This window comes from Lonchura striata, chromosome 3 (assembly GCF_050655825.1).
Source record: "Lonchura striata isolate lonStrDom1 chromosome 3, ASM5065582v1, whole genome shotgun sequence".
NCBI classification, from domain to species: Eukaryota; Metazoa; Chordata; class Aves; order Passeriformes; family Estrildidae; genus Lonchura; species Lonchura striata.
This window is the reverse complement of record NC_140705.1, coordinates 69,156,113-69,176,061: the sequence shown is the minus strand read 5'-3', so window position 1 is coordinate 69,176,061 and position 19,949 is coordinate 69,156,113. Positions and strand designations below refer to the sequence as shown.

General features: G+C 46.2%; 1 protein-coding gene across 5 annotated transcripts in view; it reads right to left on the bottom strand.

The window, feature by feature from the left end:
• Nucleotides 1-19,949, bottom strand: part of TOMM20 (translocase of outer mitochondrial membrane 20) — a 174,461-nt gene that overhangs the window by 117,598 nt on the left and 36,914 nt on the right. For 2 of the 5 annotated variants that reach the window (XR_014954292.1, XM_085576783.1), the window contains one exon: nt 1-19,949. This exon is cut by the window's left edge and continues 57,128 nt beyond it; it is cut by the window's right edge. The exons of the other annotated variants lie outside the window; for them this stretch is intronic. The gene's annotated coding sequence lies outside the window, so the exon portion shown is untranslated. 5 annotated transcript variants of the gene reach the window in all.

The following is a 19,949-nucleotide window of genomic DNA, read 5'->3' as shown; positions in this document are numbered from 1 at the left end:
ACGTCAGCAGGACATTTTTTTCCCTTCTTTTTCTCTCTGTCTGCCTGCCTCCTGAAAAGAGACACATGGAGGCTAACAGCGTGACAGAAGCATGGCTCTCAGGGCCGGAGAACCTCCAGCTTTCCATCAACAAAGCCAGAGCACAGATGCTACTATGTTGCAAATGAGCAGCACCAAAATATATGCAAGTCATTTCAGAGGAGGAAAAAAGCTGTTGGAAACAGAAATCAAGAGGACTTGCAGTATGTGTTTCTCTTCGTGTTGCATGATTAACTGTTCTGACTAAGACAACGCTCTTCCTGTGGCTAAGAACACATCCTCATCTCATCTTTTGCTTGAAATAGCACATTTGACCATGACCCCTCCCCACAACTGCTGTGCCCATCCCAGCAGAGCTCTAGAGCTCTGTAGTCTTTGCAACTCTGTTTTCTCAGTCTCACTGAACACATTAATTTTCTCTGAGGCCCCTGCACTGTAGCCTGGATGCATCATACAAGAGCTGCCAGCTTTGCATTGAAAATATGCCAATAAGTTCAGCAGAAGAATTCCACTATGCTTTCAGCAAATGTGATTTCTGTGTACCATCGTGCACCTGCAGACTTTTCATGCACTGCTATTTGCATATGCAATAAAAGGTGGCTGGACAGAAAATAAAAAGATGAAAAACACTGAGATGCTGCAGGTAGGAAAAATGTACCCTAGGCTTGTAGACATCACCTTCCAGGTGAAACATAACACTACAGTGTTATTTACTGTGTCAAAAATGTGAAACACAGAAAGTGTCCAGGCCAGAATTTTTTAGGGTTGCAAGAGACAAAAGGGACTTTTTTATAATAAAAATGTGTACTGAAGCTGCCGTGCCAGGTTCTGACTCAACACAGACACATGCATACTGCTCAAAGTGGAAGATTTTTCCAGTAATTGAGTGGACTGAATGAGCTCATCATGACCCACTGAGCAAGTTTTCTTAGTATTCTTTTTGAGCAAGAGAACAACTTTGATCAGTGTCTGCACTCATTTGACTTTTCCCCTGTCCCCAAACTTTTGTTCTTTTCATTAAACACCCGTTCCATTTGGCTCCTCTTGGTGAAGGAGTAATTTTTTCCTAAGTGTAGCCACGGGACTTAAGTAAATATCACCAAAACATTAAAAATCCAATGTATTAATGAAATTATACTGCAGGCATTGTCAAGTTGCAGGATCACCAAAGAGAGAGCAGGAGAAGAGTACTGTCCATGAAAGCCAAAAGACATGGTCGTTCCACAGAACGCTGCAGACACAGACAGGGCATCCTTGTGCAGGAGGCTGAAGGGGATGTGTGAAAGTGGAAGACCATGAATCACTGCAAACACATTATGTGATCACCAACTGGCACGTTCTTCTCGTCTTTCCATATCCTGATCTCCTGATTTTGTGACGGTCACCCATGCAAATCGATGGCATTCTGCCTGCTGTTCTGAAGAGTATTTTTGCTGCTTGTTATTAAGGTATGAAACTACATGGTGCGAAGGTTGAGGAAAAGGTCTTGAACCAAGTCATTTTTGGCAAGAGTAAGCTACAATTCCCTCAGGGCCACAGCTGTAGACTGGGCTTTGCTGGAAACACCCCACATCATTGTGTGCCTGCCTTCGGAGAACAAGTCAGAGATTTTTACAAGGAAGCATCACCCATTTGCCTTTTCTGCGAGTTGCCTGCTGAGGTCCCTTTGACAACAGTGTCTTTCAGGATTTATTTGCAACTTTCATTAGGACATTTTGGAGAAAAAAATAAAGAAGGAATTAATAGCTATCCATAATTACAACTCAGCGTGGCAGTGCTTGTGGGTTAATGGAGCTCATATCCCCAAGTTGCCACTCCTGAGTTTTAGCCACCAACATCTGCTCCCTTCTTCCTACAAATGGAAAGTCCCCCTTGCTTTACACAGTAGGTAAAGACAATTACCCTCTGGACTTTGAAAGAAAAGGAACTTTGATGAATACATAACTCGGCTAAGCAGCACTTTTCAGCTGAAAGAAAACACTTCCATTTTCACACCCAACAGGTGCAGCCCAGGTGGTAGCCTGCTTTCTTCCAAGGTCTCATTGAAGAGTAGGAATGGCACCCCAGAGCCCTACGTACAGAGATTCAGGCTGCCTGACTGAGCATTTCAACAGCTCAGCTGTGGCACAACAGCCTGCAGCAAAATGTGCCTGGCCATGGCAGGTGAGGTTGAAAGGAAATCCACAGGCTTCTCCAGTTCTCTTTTTCAGCTATTTTTGGAGATGTAGTCGAGTCCAGGCCACGTTGATCTCACAGTTATATTCAGACAGCCTTTGGCCATCCTGCCATGTGAGAGCAGAGCTTGAGCCCAGGTTTTAAGTTCCAAGCAAGGTGGCCCTGATGGTAAGAAACATAGCCCAGCTTACTCAGCTTGGACTGAGGCTGTCAATGTACACTGGTTTTGTAGCAGAGGATCGATGGCAGCTGTCAGTTTGTGTCACCCTGGCCACCAAACAGCCGTGGGCTGGTCATGGGTCTGAGCCACTCATGCTGCAGGCAAGGCTGAAGGTGGACCTGAAGGTGCATTTGCCCGAAGGTGGAAACAAGACCACCATCCAGAGCAATGCCCCATCACCCCCAAACAAATGCAAGCAAAAATGTTAACCATCCCATGAGATAGGCTCCTGGAAAATATCTTATGTGATTGCTTCTCACTAGCCCTGGTGAAAAGCATGCAAAGAGGGCTGCACATCTCAGCTGGCAGGCAATAAGTCCTTTACAGGGATGCCCCTGAATTATTATTACCACCACTCTCCTTTACAAAGCCTTCAAAAATCTTTCCAGGGTGGTATTTTTGTGACCAGACAAAGGTCAGAGTCCCTGCTATGATAAATCAGGCCTGATTCGGAGGCAGGTTCAGCTGACAGAGTCATCTGACCAGGGCAGCTGTGCACAGACCCTGAACCAGTTCCCTTCTTGTGTCTCTGTCAGGCTGGGCATGAAGCTCAGACATCTGCTAGTTCCTGAATTACAGCGTGCACGCAATAACGGACGTGCCCTGCTCGTGGAAGCTTGTGTTTATTATTTTCCAAGCTTTGCATCAACTACACACACAACCAGACCGCAGCGTCCGGTCACCAAATCTGCTGTGTGCAGCTGTGTTGGCTGCTAAAATGAATGGTGACTTCGTAAGGCTGTGGCTTCCCTAGGAAAAAAAAAAAAAAAAAGAAACAAAACTAAAGGAAAAAAATTTGCATTTCCCCTTTTCTGTCTTGCCAAATCCTTCTCTTCGAGAAACTACACAAAGTCCTGCTAGGTAGTATCATGTCTGTAAGGAGGGCAGCAAGCCTGCAGCTTTGTTCATGTCCAGCAAAAATATTTGGGGATACTTCACAGCCACCTGGTGGGGGCCAGCACATTCCACTTATTCCCTGGGGTTTGGGGAGGATTGATGTCCACCCCGAGCCAGCACAAGGACAAGTGGCCCCACAGGACTCCACATCATGTCCCGGGTGTCCTGCTGAGCACCACCACATTCGGCTCTTGCTATCACGCCAGCCTGGGCCCCAGTGCCCTGTTCCCACTCCATTCTTGCCTTCTGAGGTGCTGTTTGTGCTCCCCCATGAAAAAATGCTGCCCTGCTGAGTGGCCCTGGATCATTCCCTGCACCCTGCCCCAGCAGGAAACTGTGGCTGCCAGGTCCCCAGCAACCTGTACGGAATGTTGGGGTGCTCCTCTGGAGCCAAAAATGCCCACACTGGGGTCGGTGGCAGCTGGGGTCCCCCCACAGCCAGCACCAGGGTTCAGGGTGAGCTCCCAGCCCACAGCTGTTGTCCACAAAGGAGGCTGAAATCCCCTTCCACCATTCCCCTGCCAGCACTACTGAGCTGCACTGCTTTGACCTTTTCAGGGAAATCTGCCTGGATGTTTTGGCTCTGACCCCTGGCAGCCGCATCAGAGGGGGAGCTGAGCCCACTGTAAAGGTCAGAGAGGCACAGCCTGCCCCTCGGAGTTGATGGGCCTGCCAACTCAGCTGTTGTCTTCCCATGACCACAGCTGCCATCACTGTTTGGAAAGGGCATGAGTGCTATCCGGTTCTTACAGTCTGGAAATCATAAAGCCATAGTCTCAGATGGGCTCTTGGAAACAGAAGAGGCAGGGTGCTCTGTGCTGGCGCCTTGGCGGGGAAAACTGAGAAGGGTCCTCACAAGAAGCTGCTTTTAGGGTTGATCACTGCTCAGAGCTACTTAGTTGTGTTCTCAAAGGGCCAAGTACTTCACATAAGGCATTTGTGTCTGCTTGAAAAAAGCTGCAAAAAGCCCCCGAGACTGAGAAATTTTAAAGACACAGCAAAAAACCCCAAAGCTTCAAGCCTGCAAGCACCTCTCCTAACCATACACAAATTGCTTCCATATTTTACAAGTTTTGAAGAGTGTGTGTATGTGCTTTGTAAATCAGCAAGCCTGACCCTGAAGCCATCCAAAACTCATGATCAAAAACTTCTGAGTATTTGAGGTGCAGGTGACATCATTCTCCAAAGGGTTTCTTCATCTAAGTAAGAAAAGAAAGGAATTTTTGAAGCAGAACAACAGAAGCTCTGAAAACTTGCTTTCTGTGCCAGGCAGCACGATGCATAATGGGGACACACAGAGTCCCATCGGTACAAGCGAGAAGGAAATGGGACCTATTTTCTGTACTTATGGGACTAAAATGCTCTCCAGACAAACACCCCACAGCCTATTACATTTGAGTGTTCAGAAACAAAAATCGGTCCTGTGGCCTCTGCACCTTTTGTCTACCCTCCTGCATCTCTACATCCAGTCTGGGGAGCACAGGTAGGGCATGGGGACATAGCTGAGGGGTGCTGCCGCCCACATGTTTCTGTAGTGCCCCTGGGTTTCTGCCAACACTGTTGAATGGCTATGGTTCACACATTGCTGTGTCAAAGTTTCTTGGTACTAATTTCAGGGTAACATAACATCCCAGAAGGCTGGGCTGTGGCCACTACCAAAATAGCTCAGGTTTGCTCCCTTACCCCAGCAGCTGTCGCAAGGGCTGTGACTGTGAGACCAAGTCACGCAGTCCAATAGGAGCACAGCGTATCTGTAGGGCAAAGCACTTGGGATTAAGGATATTACATCCATGTAGTGCACATTTTAGAAGGGTTGCATCAGACTAGCGGCAGTCTGGCTCTATGAACTCAGCTAGGAAGCAGATGGGGAGCTCCAGTTTAGTTTCTTCCACCAGAAACCCAGCCTATGTATGGCAAGGTCACCCCACAAGGTGGAATGTTGTGTGGAAGTAACAAGAATGTTTGTCCAAAAGGCATCCCCATCCCGAACTGAGCTGATAATGCAGGAACTTCCAGCTCATCTGTTTGCCTTGGGTGCAGAAATGGAAGATCCCCAGTGCCACTGCTCACCAGATGCTATGATTTGTATGAGCAACCTAGGCAGACCCAGGCAACCTGACACAAGGCACAAGCACAGAGGACACTGGCTGAGAAGGGGAAGGAAAGGAGATATGTTTAGGAAAACAATGCTGCAGAGGAGGATGGATGCGGTTACAGCCCCTGCCTGTGTACTGGAATCCAGCAGGACAGGACAATGATTTTTGGGCCATCCCATCTCATCCCTATTTCCATCCCCAGCCCACACTGTGCTCCTGCAGGCTGCGGTGAGAGAAGAGGAAGGTGCTCATCAACACACATCTGAGTAAAGGCCTGGACATGGGGGTGGAGGTGGTGGGGCAGGGGCATCCAGCTCAGCCCAGCCTCCTCCAGGAAAAGGCAGTTGGGCGGGCTGGCCCACAGCCCAGGCAGCTTCAGAAAGGATACGAAACCTCATCATTGTGAAAGCAGGAGGTGACAGTTCACGCTAAGGCAAGGGGCTCCAGGGTGATTTCACTGCTGGCATGAGGTGCAGCTCCTCACAGCTCCCCTTGGGCACAGTGGCATCAGCAAGCCTCCAGGAGTGTTGTCCCCCCATCCACCAGCCAGGGCAGTTCACAGTGTGGCCAAGGACAATTCTCCTGCTTTGAGATAACTACAGGACTTGTCATATCTTTGTCTTTATAGGGAAGAACAAAGACAGCAAGATAAAGGCAAACATTTGTGACAAAAAAGAGGTGTAAAATCATGAAAGTGCCAGGTAGTTTGGAGTTTCATGGTAAGGCAGGGCCATCTCAAACAGCCAGATGCCCATGAAATGTTATTTCTGGGCACCACTTCAGAACTGACTTGGAGGGAAGTGTGACATTTACTGAGTCACCTCCACCACTTCCTGCAGCACCAGGTGCTCACTTCAAGGGCTCTCATTTAGATACTGAGAACTTGCTTGCTGTTCAGGCTGAAAATAACACCATTTACTTTCATTTTTTTTTTCTGAAAAGCCTTGCTGAAATCATGATCTGTAATTCTACAGCCTTCAGTGCAGTCCCATGTGCAGCTCACAAGCAGGATGAAAGAGCAGCTTAAAAGGTGTCAGTCACTTGGTACTTCTCCCAGGAGGCAATCAGCAACACATAGCTGCTTTCTCCTTGAATTCAGTAACCAGCAACAAGACTTCCATTTTCCAAACCACCCAAACCATGTAGCATCCCGAGCACTGATGGGGTTTTCGCCACTTCCCCTGACTGCCCCAATAAGCTGTGGCCTCCTCAGCCTCAAGCATGGGCTGCAGCGGCCGCACCATGAACAGAAATAATTTTGAAGGACAGCTCTGAATCTCTGCCTTTATGAAGAGTCATTCAGGGCTCTGGTGTCCCTGCTTGTTCCTGTCAGAGCCCTTCAGGGCTCAGGATGCACAGCCTCAAAGTGCAAGCAATTTCTGAGAAGAGGAATTGAAAAGAAAAGCTAAATCTAATTTAAAAATAAACAAACCACAAAACCAACAACCAAACACAGACAAGTATTTTTTTAGTTTCATATTTAAATTATTTTTAAACATTTCTTCTGCTTTTAAGTACTCCCCTTGCTGAGGATCTAAAATTTGGATTAATTTTGTACACATATTAAGCCTCCCTGTTTTGATATCCAGTTTGTTAATAAGGAAAGGACAGATTTTCCACCTTGGTATTACAGAATTTATACAACATTTCGCATTCAATCCAAAAACATTTGTGGTGCTTCTTTCAAAAGCTGAAGCTGGATAAAGAACATTTTGTCCTTATGAAGACAAAACCTTTCATTGAAGGCCATTACAATCACAAAAGATCAGCCACCTAAACCCAAGTGTCTTTGTTGGCAGCGCATCCATTAAAACAACTACTCAAACAGGATATGACATGTGAATGTTTAGTCTGTGGAAAAAAAAAAAAAAGCAAAAAAAGTATCAAATATAGAAATGTAGAAATGTCAAGGGTGAAAGAGGAACTGGGGTTGTTTTCTGTTAGAAATGTCGCCACTTGCATCACACTGGCCTGTGAGAGCTATGCATGCAGAAGCACCATGGAAGTTCTAGGAAAGGATGAAAAAAACCTCCCTTTCTTGTGAAATACACTGTTTTCCCAGAGAACATTCCAATTCAGAGTCAGACAGGAGTGAATGTGCAAAGCTGTCTGAGAAGGGCTGCAAATCCACGTTGTTCTGCCCGTGCATTTGGATGTCAGAGCCCCCAGGACGCGCTGTACAGCGGCTCTAGGAGAACAGTGCTCACCCAGCAAAGAGCAAACCCACTGCTGTAGGTGCTCTGCTGATGCTCTGCTTGCTCCGTTGCTTTGGGCAGAATCTAAGGGAATCGTTCATTTGTTTTCAGCCTCTTCTTGGTTTCTCTGGTCTGGGATATCGACCAAAAGGCACAGAAAAATGTCATGTGGACAATAAACTGCCTATTTAAAAGAATTAATATTGCTGCATTAAGCCTCCAGAGTCTGGGGGGATTTATACAGTACACAAGTAGACATTCAGCTCTGAAAAAAGAGACTGGACAGAGTAAGACAAAATTACATTCTCTCCAGCTGGACATATTTTATAGCCTGTCAGTCTGCCATATTAAATGGAAGAGAGGAAAGACCAGTTGGGACGTGCACCCAAGCTGCAATCTTCTGATCAGTCCTCTTTTTTCCCTCTTTCTACTCATACACGCGGAAACTTTGAAAACTAGGTGCAGGCTAGGGCTGGTTATGAACCAAAACAAGGAGAGGGCTGTTGTGGACATCTGTGCTTGCTTTCTTGTGGGACTTGTCAGAAAAAGAGGCAGGCTGCATTTTTACTGGAAGGGGAGATTAATCATCTAGGAGATGCAAACACAAGAGAAAAGAAATAGAGTCTGTTGAGACACTTCCAGCTACATCATGCCCCTTGCCCAGCATGTTCCTGGCCTTGAGGGCAGGCTCAGCACCCAAAGGTCTCCAGGGCTCTGAAAGAGAAGAGCTGCAGGGGAGCAGCTGTGTGCCAGAGACAGGCAGGCCCATACCACTGCCAAGGCAGCAAGATCGTGCACACAGCCACATTCTTCATAAAAATTACAGAAAATGTTAATTTATAGCAAATCCTTCCCAATTAAAGACCATAAAGCTCCACAGTTAATCAAGCTGATTAAATGAATTAAACTTGTTAAGAACAGTTTTATCAAAACATTTACATTTCTGCTGAGCAGATATTCATGTGACTTTGAGCTGCAAAGTACACAGTTGCCATGAGAGGACTGAAAAGAGGATTTGAAACATTAACCATGTAAAAAAATCAAGCCTACCGCTGCTTCTCCTAGCATTCATTTAAACAAAGGAGTTCCCTGCTCCATTAATTTCATAACCATGTCAGATATCTCCTATTTTTTTTGCAAGAGAGGCATTGTTTACCCATAATGGTAGAAAACATATGGATCCAAAAGGTGGGGAATTCATCCCTACCTCAAGAAACATCTCCAAGCCAAAGTGCTGCCAGAGGTCCTGGGAGAGCAGCACCCATGGCACTTGTCCAGGTAAAATGATGGCCTGGGTCCGAGAGCACTCATAAAGGAACGTGTCTGTAAGAGTACACAACACACACACACGTCCATAGATGTCTGAAAGATTAAAGTAGCTGAGCAGGGGATTTTTTTCCTTGTATATAAGTGTGCTCAGCTTCAGGCCCCACAGACATGGGTCCAATAAAGGCCTTAGATGTCTAACTTCTTAATTTAGACACTCATCTTCAGTGTCACCCAACTGTGGAGAGGTGTACTGCTGAGAGGAATTGGACATTCAACCAGCATCCTCCATCTTTTAGAAGAGAGCAGAGCAGGTTGGCGGTGACATCCCATTTACCTGTGCCACACCATGACCCACCAGCCCCATGTCTTCACAAAGACTCACTTGATGGGGCTGAGCTGGGAGCAGACAGGTTTGTAGTGGCTGGACACAGGCTGAGCTGGTATTGAGGACTTTCTCTGCTTATGCAGAGAGAGAAGCACCCTCTCACAACACTCCACACCTCTTTTAGGAAAAATATCATGTGGAGTCTATCTATCTGCTCACTGTAGAGCAAGTCATGATGATAGGACTTACATTGAATGCCTCATGGCCAGGAACAGAGTATCTAACCACACAGCAGCAGGCATGCCTGTCACAAACGGGTAGCCCATGTGCATGCAGAAGGCAGGTTAGAGTAATCTTCAGATCCTTCTCAAATATTTAGCCCACCTCATTGATGGTTTTCTTTGCTGCTGCAATATGCACTGCTCTCCACAGCAGGCAGTTTGAGTGTAGCACTGTGTGTCTGCCCAGCCACTGCATACACAATAATGTCCTGAGGACTTAAACAATGAGACTGCACAATTCCAGCTAAGAAGGCAGTGAAGTGGGAGCAAGCATGTTTAGAAGATCTGCAGGTTCAGCATTTTGCAGTGAGTTTTGCTAAGGCAAAGACAAACTTGGCATTGGTACTTCATCTTCTGTGCCATATGCTTTATTCATCTGAGAGTTGTTTTATCCTGCAGGGGTGGATTGGCAAGTATGGAAAGAAATTCATTAAAATTACTTTGGTCGGTTCTTTGTGCTGGCCACCATCTCCATTTTGGTCTTTATTTCTCATGCCCAGAACAATCCTGAAACAAAGACATCCTCTCCTGAAGCACAATAAATACTCTCAAAAGGAGTGCCTGAAAGGCCATGCTCCTTGGATGAGCCTCTAAAGGCAACAAGTTGTGGCTGGAGTATTTATAAAGAGTGGTAGAAACCAAGAGACTGATAATAAAAGTAAGACATGATAAGAACACAAATATACTTACATTCCATGCAACAACTGGGTATTGGCAAGGTACCATCTACTTATGTGCAAGCCACTTGCCTGATTTTGCAAAAGCAGGTTTCTCAGATATGCTTGAACTAAGCTACCTATTCAATTTTGCACTACTTGTCAGATAAATGGCAGCCTTTCTAATGGAAAGACAGACATTTGATTATTTTAGGTTCAGGGATTCTGGCCAATTCCTTCCCAAAAGTGTATGGGGTTGAATAGCCAAAGAAAATTTATGCATTTAAACTTGATGATGCTTAAACACTGCAAGTAAGAACATAGAAATGGACAGAAGCCTGAGGGGTATCAGAAATCTCCAGGAAAATGACTCTTCTGTTCAGAGAAACTGCCAGCATCTCCTGATAGTGGCCATTACAAGTGTATTTCCATACTCTACGCTTTAAAAATATATATTATTTTCAGTTAAAAAAAAGTCTGCATTAATTCTTGAAGTCCTGTGATGTTTCTGCATCTAATACTTTCCAGGTCTGTCCATAGGCTGTTCCAAGTTTTTGTTTATCCATATAGACAAAGCTTTGAAGTGTTCAGACCACAAAAACAGAAATCAACTAACTCATGAGTCAAAGGCAAACAGGGTGGGACATTTGGCTCCCACAGCTTTGGAGAAACTTCCACTTGACTGCCAGTTTGATGCAATGATACTGGGTAGCCACACTGACAAAGCCCTTTGCCTCTCTCCTTTCCTTAATTGTGAGGTTAGGTACAAACCCCTTCCTATTTCCACCTCTAATGCCTACAGGGAAGAAATAGTCAAAAAGGTTTCTTAAGAAAGACAAAAACTGCATGGACATCCTAGTAAATGCTCTTGAGGTAGGTCATGTTTCACAGGAGGTTTGGCTTAGGTGTCATGTACAGATTAGGTTGAAATTGGCTGCTTTCATATTCTAATCCACATTGAATATTAAAATGAAGTGTCTCCCACACATACAAAGTGCATATACCATTCCAACGCTTTTATGTGTCCAAACAGTCAACTCTTAAAACCTCTGCCTGAGTGTCAGCAGGATGTGTTACAGCTGAGAATCACCAAGGGCTGGATTTCTCCAGCAGGGCCTTGCTCACCACTTTAATACTGTCCCCTTTCCATATATCCAAACTGCCAGCCTGCCCAGACCCCAGGGAGTGCCCAGTGAACTATCAATGGAGACAAATAATTTCCCAAGTGGGGGACTTAGGAACCTGTAAAGCATTTCTTTCTCTTTCTGTTAAAGGATTGTTTTGGATGTAGTAATGAGGAGGAGCGTGATAGGTTTGGTTTCTGATACCACAAAAAAAATGTTTCTGAAATGGGGAATTGGAAAGGAAAACAGCATCTAACAGCTCCTGCTAGGACATGGGCAATGCAAGGAAACATTTGAAAAAATAATCCACAGCAGTTGCTGAAAAGGGCTTAACAAATGGAAAAGAAGAAGTATCAAACTCAATGCTGGTTTATAAAATAAGAGGACCTCATTTGATCATGTAGAGAGGTGAAGAACATTGTGTTACTGAGCAGAAGAGAGATGGCTTTTCTCTGCAGTGTGCTGTTGGGTCTGAGCCATCCTCAAAACAGATAAAGCAACTGCAGGCAGTTGTGCGTCAAAGAGATGTTGGCATATTGGAAAGAATTCAACCATGAACAACAATCAAATAACTAAAGGGAAGATTAAATAACTAAATAATACGGTTTGGATCAGTAAATCCCAAAGAGGAAGATAAAATCATTTGAAGGTATCAACAACATCAAGGAGAGAGTGCTGTTTACAGAGCTCCAGATGAGGTGTAACAAGAAAGGAAAATACCTCTTCTTGCAGAAAGGGAAAATGTAGACTGGAAGTCTGAGCTGCTAACCCCCTGCTGGTGGCCTTTACAGCCCTCACAACACCCTGTCAAAACCTCAGTTGGTGCAAAGGTTGCCGAGTGAGTCCCCTGGGCCACTCACAGCCACGGTGGCAACGCCCTTCTGCAAAGCAACCTGCCCCACACGCCATGTGTGCTGCACACCAGCACGGCCCTATCCCCTTGTGCCTGCACCTCCTGCATGGAAAGAGAAAGCTAAAGTGTCTCTCTTCACATTTTCCCATCACTAAAGTACCATTTCTCCCCAGCATTTGATAAGCACCTGGTAGGTCTGCAAAAGAGCAAGTCCACCTCTGGAGCCTGCAAATGCCACATTACAAGCACAGGTCAGTACTTGCCTGTAGCAATTGGATAACTGGATGCATAGCAGGAGGATTTCACACACACACCCCTACATGTTTTCTGGTGGGGCCATCCACAGAGCCAGTTTCTAATTTCCCCCTGTGAGCTCTGTCTGGAGTTAAAGTTGCTTAACTCTTCCCATTAGCGATGCCTTGCTCGAGCTCAAATACACCATGCTGGATGTCTGCCTCAGGCAGACTCTTCTGGTAATTTTTAGCTAAAATAATTCAACTGTCTCCTAGAATGAGATTAGAAAGATATATGTTAGCTTGCTCTGTTCAAATCAAGAGATCAAGCGTGTCTGCCTTCAGAGGCTGGTACTCATACTCAGCCAGGGAAGGGGGATGTTCCTTTTTGAGGGTCCTAAGTTCTCCCACCTGTGGTCAAGTTACAAGTTATACAAAGCCTTACTCTGCATATGCCTCATGGGGGCTTGTTTGAGTTTGGTAGTTAATTTATCTGCGGACCTCATTTATTTTGGTCTTTCTGCAGGCCAGGGACACAGGTGCTGCCTACCATCACCAATGCTGAGGGCCGCCGTAGGCTGTGGCCTTGAAGGTGAAGCAGAGATCCTCTCATCCTGCACAGCTGCAATTAAGCAGTTCAAGGACCCTTCCCCACACGACCTCAACCCCCCTGAGAGCTATCTACCCTGGGCATCAAAAGGTATAGCATTGTTGTTCGGGGGAAAAAAGGTATTTACATATGGATTTTAATCCTGTAGCTAAAAGCAACACTGTCATGGCGCCCGTGCAGACGGGACTCAGACAGCAAGTGCTACATCAATAATTTCTAACTGCTGAGTGCTTGACCCTACAAGCTTCCCATACTTTCAGTCTATGTTGGGTTTGTGTCATTTCCTTGATTTACACATGGCAAACTGAAACAAAAATGCAGGAATCCCATCATGTGACATCACACTGGTTACCGCATGACTCACCAGCCAGCAGGGCTGGCTCTGTTCTCAGATGTTAATTCCATCATGCCTGAAAAGCAGAATAACTGGGAATACTGATAGCCCAACAACCTCTGCTCAAGGAGCAGGCAGAAATTACTCACAGCCTGTGCCAACCACTTCCCCATGTATTTGCTGACAACAGATAATTACTGCACAGCAGAAATCCCTGGGTTTGCTGTACCCCAGGTCCTGCAGGAGGTGTGATCTGCTAAGGTTACTCCCAAATCTGACTTCTTCTGCTCCTCCTGTTACTTCCAGCCTGTCTTCTGCCTTGGTCCTGCTCCCATATCCACCTCCGTGTCTGACATCAGTTCCCCTCTCTAGGCAGATGGCCCTCAGTCTTTGCACTGCAGTAGGGTTCCATCCCTCCCCCAGCCAGGTCCTAGCCCTAGTCAGCATCAGCCTTCCTTCATGTTCACCTCAGTATCAGCAAAGAGCACATCTGGGAGCACCTCTAGGCTCTGGTGACAGCACTGCAGTGACCCTGTCAGCACAGAAAAACTATGTCCAAGAGCTGCTGTTTGGCACTTGCAGCAGGAGGCTGCAGCGTGCCTGCCATATCACCATATGATTTAGCTGCTAGCCTTGAACAAGTATCCACTGAGCTCTTCAGAGAATTCAAACTCTTAACCACTCTTGTTGACTGGTTGAGATCTGAGGCCCTCTTTTCCCTATGGTTTCGTAGTTCAACTGATTTCTTTTTTCCCCCATGAAGAACAAAGAAAGGTGCATCCCTGATATTCAGGTCTCTCCTGTAGAGGAAAAAATTGCTAGAGTTCATTAACAGATCACTTTAAGAACATGTCTGAATATGAAGGAATAAATATTGTTTCTCTCATCTCTTTCTTGTAAGCAAACAAAAACATTATTTGCTGAAGCTTCCCAGATGCATTCAGTCTGAGACAGATACCCAGAACAGCTAAGTGGTAGACAGATAAAGTTTTCAGGGGTTCAATAGCAACTGAACACTTGGTCTTATAAGAAATGTTAGACCGTCTTAAAACAGACAGGGTCCGCATCAAAGTCATCAAGTACATGTAATTTAAACTGAGCTTCTGCTGAGTCAGGAGTAGAGGTGAACAGAAAATGCATTAATTTGATGGTAAGTTCCCCAACTGTAACTGCAAAGAGACTTGTTTCCTGCAGAAGTGCTTGTGTTCTGCCGCAAGCTGCCTAAGCAGAGACTGTCTGGGATCTAAATGAGCTTGGTGAGTGATTCTCCCCAGGACCTCCACTGCCTCTCCAGGAGCCCACTCTGGGACCAAGAGCTGTATCTTCCCACTTTCCCAGCACTCACATACCTCCAGGGCAGGATACTCATGCTGGGGGGGCACCACAAGGAAGAAGGTGCCAAGCACATGTGTTGCATTGCTCAGTGCTTGACTGGGAGCTAGACACAGAGAGCTGCTGAGCTGGGTAGGGGAGCAAGGGCCCAGACTATTTGGATTTACTATGTTACATGTGGATTATTTAGAGCCTGGAGTAATGGGCACCCTCAGTGAAGGATGCTGCCAAACAGAGGGAAACTGTGGGTTGTTATTTTGGATCAGGCCAGGAAAGTCGCATCATTTTGCAATCATGTTATGGCATGAACCAACAAAAGCCTCGGCCCATCTCCTGGTCTGTCGCTGCTGAGCATTTCCATCTCTACACCACCCACCCACACACACACACACACGCGCACACGCACACACACACACACACACATGCACACACATACACACACATGTACACACTCTTCCTGCACAAGGCCATCTCACCAATACCCATCATAGCACCAGGCCACTCTTGCTCGTGAAGCATGTCTACAGAATGTGCACTCTTCTGCCACCTCATTTTCAAAGCACAGACAAAGCCTATTCCCCATTTGTTTATGCAGACATGAGTAGGAGGCAGGTAGCAGGTCTGCAGACAGATGGGCTCAACCTGTCCTTCCTTCCTCTTGCCTCCCACCTTTTTCCAAGAATGCCCACTTCATGCTTGCACCTGCAGTGGTGCCACAGCACTTACTGAAACACCTCTCCCCCTGCTTCAAGGATGGTTTCACCTGTGACCGACAAGCTGGTGCTGTTGTATCACAGTGCTGCTCTTCAAGCCCCTCTTTCAAAGCCAAACCACGATTCCTCATCCTTGCAACTAGGAACCTGCTTATATATTAATGTTTGATGACACAAACAGAAAGCAGTGGAGGTGGGGTACAGAGGGAAGAGAGAAGCATGTTTTAATTTCTGTGCTTTTGATTTTTCTGGGCAATATAGAAAAGCTGCCCTTACACCAATAATGTGGCCACTGCTGGGGTAGTAAGGGCCCATGATCCCTGCAGTGCTGCATGAGGTGTAGTGGTAACACTCTGTAAAGGGAAACCCATGCACAAGTTTTCATGTGAATAATGAAAACCCAAGTCTCCTCACTCTTCTCCACATTTCAATCCCTCCTGTTTTCTCTATAATTCCATTTTCATCTCTCGCTTCTTTGAACCCTAATTTTACAGATACTGCTCCTTTGGCAAAGAGTATCCCTGTGCTGAGATGATGAGTTTATAAGGCAGAGGGCTGCAACAAATGCCTTATGAAACCCAGCCAGCAGCCCCCAGCCCCCTTCTTCCCCTCCTCAAAGTTCACACGGTTTAGTATGCAAGCTTCCTGCTGCCTGCCCAGCCAGCTCACTATTCACAGGCAAACTGCGCTCCTCCGCTTGGCTCCCGAAGAAGAATAAGTATAAAGAGCCCTGAAAGTCTTGCTGCTGAGCCAGCAGGAAACTCAAACTGCTCTGAGCATGGGAACCAAGAGAAATGCTGTGGCCAGCACAACAGGTATTGTTTGGGAGGAAATCCCGGCAGCAGACACGACTGCCTACGCACACACAGATATATATGTATATGTTTAGTGAGGGTTTGGCAAAAGGGAGGGTTGGGGAAGTGTACAAGGAGAGAAGAATAGATTAGCAGCCATATCCAAGAAAGAATAAGAGAGCTGTTCAGCCAAGATAAACAGCTATGTCACTAACCAAAGAACTGACCCGTTTGCCACGCATTCGAACCATGTGGGACCTCAAGGTAACGTGATGAGTCCTGGCCTTGGTCTCTTGACCTTGGGTTTTTGACAAGTCATTCTATGTCTTGGATTTTATTCACATCATGACTGAGTTTATGAAGCAAATGTCATGTTTTCCCCATTTGCTCTGTTTTGATTTATGTCAGGGAACATTTTTTTATCTGGATTCCCTTTGAGTGAAAGGAAATGAGGAGATGGACTCCAGGAGCACAACTCCTGCACTCCAACCTCTAATGAGGTCCCACTCCCTGGGAACCAGAACTGAAGCAGTCTGATGTAAATCCCTTGACACAGCAAGTGCTCAGCACCAAACAGCCACCTCTATGAATCTGCTTCCATATGCACCACACCAGCTGCTAACCATTGGCACAGTCTATCTGCAAATATGGTAAATTTAAGTGCAAAAAGAGAAGGAAGAAGGAAAAACATGAATTAGATAACTTCATTTTTTCAATGAGTGAATAAAATCTGTGATAAATGAGCTCACAAATATCACATTCACAGGGATCACAAGAAGAAGTTTGACAAGATTACGGTGAGTATTTTAATTATTATGTCTTACAGTCTTTCTTGACAGAGATGCTCCAAAGAAATAAACCTGAGAGAAACAGGTCATCCCACCCAACTCAGCACCTCTTGCAATCATTCCAAGGAGAAGCAGCTGTGAGAAGACCCCGTAAGAGAATGTGTAGCCCCAAGTCTTTGGATAAACACCAAAAAGCAGTTTGGAAACTTGGCTAAAACAAGCTAATTCTCCAGAGTCTGTAACACCAGAGGAAAATGTGGCTAAGAGCTTACCTCTGCTATTAGCAGCTTTCCCATAATAGGTTTTTCCTGTGCTATCTGGGAGTTCCAGGCTACTCAGGACTTCTGCAGTGCTCCTACCCCTGAGAGTCCACTGCAGAGTCATGGCTAAAGGAAGAAGATCTGAACTCTTACCTCCTGGGCTCCCAAATGAAAAGTCTTCCAAAAATAAAGGTATCTTAAAGCTCTGCTAACTGCCTTAGTGACCATGGGTACTGAGCAGAGATGAAGGCCCGGTGAGCCAAGCAGTAGGAAAGGCAGCTGGCTGGTGCAGAGATAACCTGGGATGTTCAGACCAGCCACATGGAGCCAAGAATGGAAAACATGACTAGCCCTTTGTGGTGGAAGAGACAGAGCCACATGCAGGAGATTTTAGTCAGCCTTGCAAAACTCAGAGATTCCCACTAGCACTTCTCCCTGCTACAGCCACCTGGAAGAGAACAAAGCAGTCCCCTGGAGTAATGGGCACCCTCAGTCCCTCAAGAGGAGCAGCAGCCCCTCAGCCCCAGGAGCTGCCCAGTTTCGATCCTACAGGGTGGTGACATGAAGCAGAGGTACTCACTCCTCTCCTCACCTATCCCCACTCAAAGAGTACTTTGAGAAAAGGGAATTAAACTGCAGTGCAGCATTCCTGTGCAGCAGATGGGCTGCATTGTGGATCACTCCTGCCCCAGGGAGTGTTGTATGTACACTGCACCCACAGGCACAGCTGCATGTCTTCCCCGTGCCCTTGCACATTTGTAAATGCAGTGCTGTTCACAGAGAGCAAATGAGCAGCCCAGAGACTCCCAGGTCTCTGCGGGATGAGCAGAGAACAGCCCGTGCCACTGAAAGTGCAAAGGGCACTGAGTCATCCATGAAGCACAGGGACTGAGGGTGCAGGATAAGATAGGAAAGATAACCCACCTCCTCAGGGCTCAGGAGCAGAAGCAAAGAGGTGAAACCTTCCCAGCAGCAGGCTCTCACACACAGCCTTGGCACTGCGCCTCCCTGGCAACCAGGAAAATTGGCTGCCATTAGGCAGAGCCCATTCAGCCTCACAGGCCCCTTGAGCGCAGTGCTGGGGTGGGCTGCCAGTGAGGGGACACCATTGACAGACTCGTGAGCACTGCACAGACAGTCCCTGCCCACCGTGTGGGACATCCGCCAGTGGCTTCACGGAGAAAGGCCCTGTGCGTTTGCCGGTGTCTGTTATGGGAGTCCAAAGAGGAGAACAAAACTGCAAAGCAAGACAATACTTCTAAGTTGAAGGGGAACATTTCTTCCCGCAATAATTATTTCCCATGCTATTCCTGGCAGTGACCTTCACCAGGAAGGAAAAAAAAATCAGATTTGTTTTTATATCTTTTATCCGACTTCCTATACTAAAGCCTCTGGCTAGAATGACTCACATCTATATCAGCCATCACATTATATTACACTCTATCACTGCTGCGACCTGTCTTGTCTTCCTCAGCATTAGGGTTTGTTAGCATTAAACCCAGCAATTTGCGGCTGTATTTAAAGACTACCTGCCTCAGTGGCAGCATCCATAATGCCTTTGTTTCATCTTCAGAAGTAATGCCATGAGGATTATATTCAAGACTGCTGACAATATGCCCCAGATTGATGGGAAATTTTTCTGGTTCTGTGCAGAGAAGTGTTTGCCTGTTGCAGAGCAGGCACCCCTTCTCCAACCACTTATGATCAAATCACTTTTGTGTATCACTGGCCTGTTATGTACCACTTGCCCTGTTAGATTCCTAGCATTATTTCTGCTCCCTGTGTGCAACAGAGCTGCATGCTGAAACCACAATCCCGTGGGGGGAATGACCCTCATGGTTCCTAATCAATCATTGGCCCAGATTCCCCTGCCCACAATTTAAAGGGTTGAGTAGAAACTCCACTAGAGGAGTTTCAGAGACTTGCACCCCTCCCAAAGAACTTCCCAAAGACAGCAGAGGGCTGGTCCTTTCTCTCATTCCATTCACACTTAGTTTCTTCCTCTGCTTTACAAACCCTGTGCTCACAAAGCATCACTTTTGTCATGAAAGGTGCATACGCAAGCAGGTTACCTTTCAGACTTTTCATTTTCTAAAAAAAAAAGGCATTTAGACTGTAGCAATGGCCTGTCTCCTGCCAGAAGTGAAGCTGTGCCATGCCAGGAGCTGTGTGAGTGCCCAGGGAGCATCCAAGCCCTCAGCTGCTTCCAGCCTAAAACTGAAGCAGTCTAAAGGTTAAAAGAAAAATGTCATGCTAGAGGTTTTAGCATAATAATATATACCTGAAAAGGAGTTTGATCTTCATCCTACAGAATCCCAAGGAAACCTAGTGAAAATGTAACCATCCCACAGAGTCTTGACACTTTTCCCTGACACAGAAATGCTGTTACATGTACACCATTGCTGAAAGACCCTTGACCTGCAGTGTGAGGATGGAACAAATGATGGCTCCTGGCTGTGCTGGGGCCCTGCTCCATCTCTGAGCTGTGCCTCATGGCATGGCGGCAGGGCCAGTGCAGAATGTACCAACCTCTTTTATAAACAAAACAGCACCATGAATCTTGGTGTGAAATCAACTAATTTAAGGCAAATTGCAGCAAGTGTGACAAACAGCAGGAAGTAAGGAAGGCCTAGGGGTACTTCTGAAAGTGTTTATTTCACCGACAGCCCCAGAAGAAGTCATAGTCTGGAACTGGCAGAATGTTTTCAGCAGCCATTGTTCTTTCTAGTGCAGGTCTATATGATTTTCCATGACA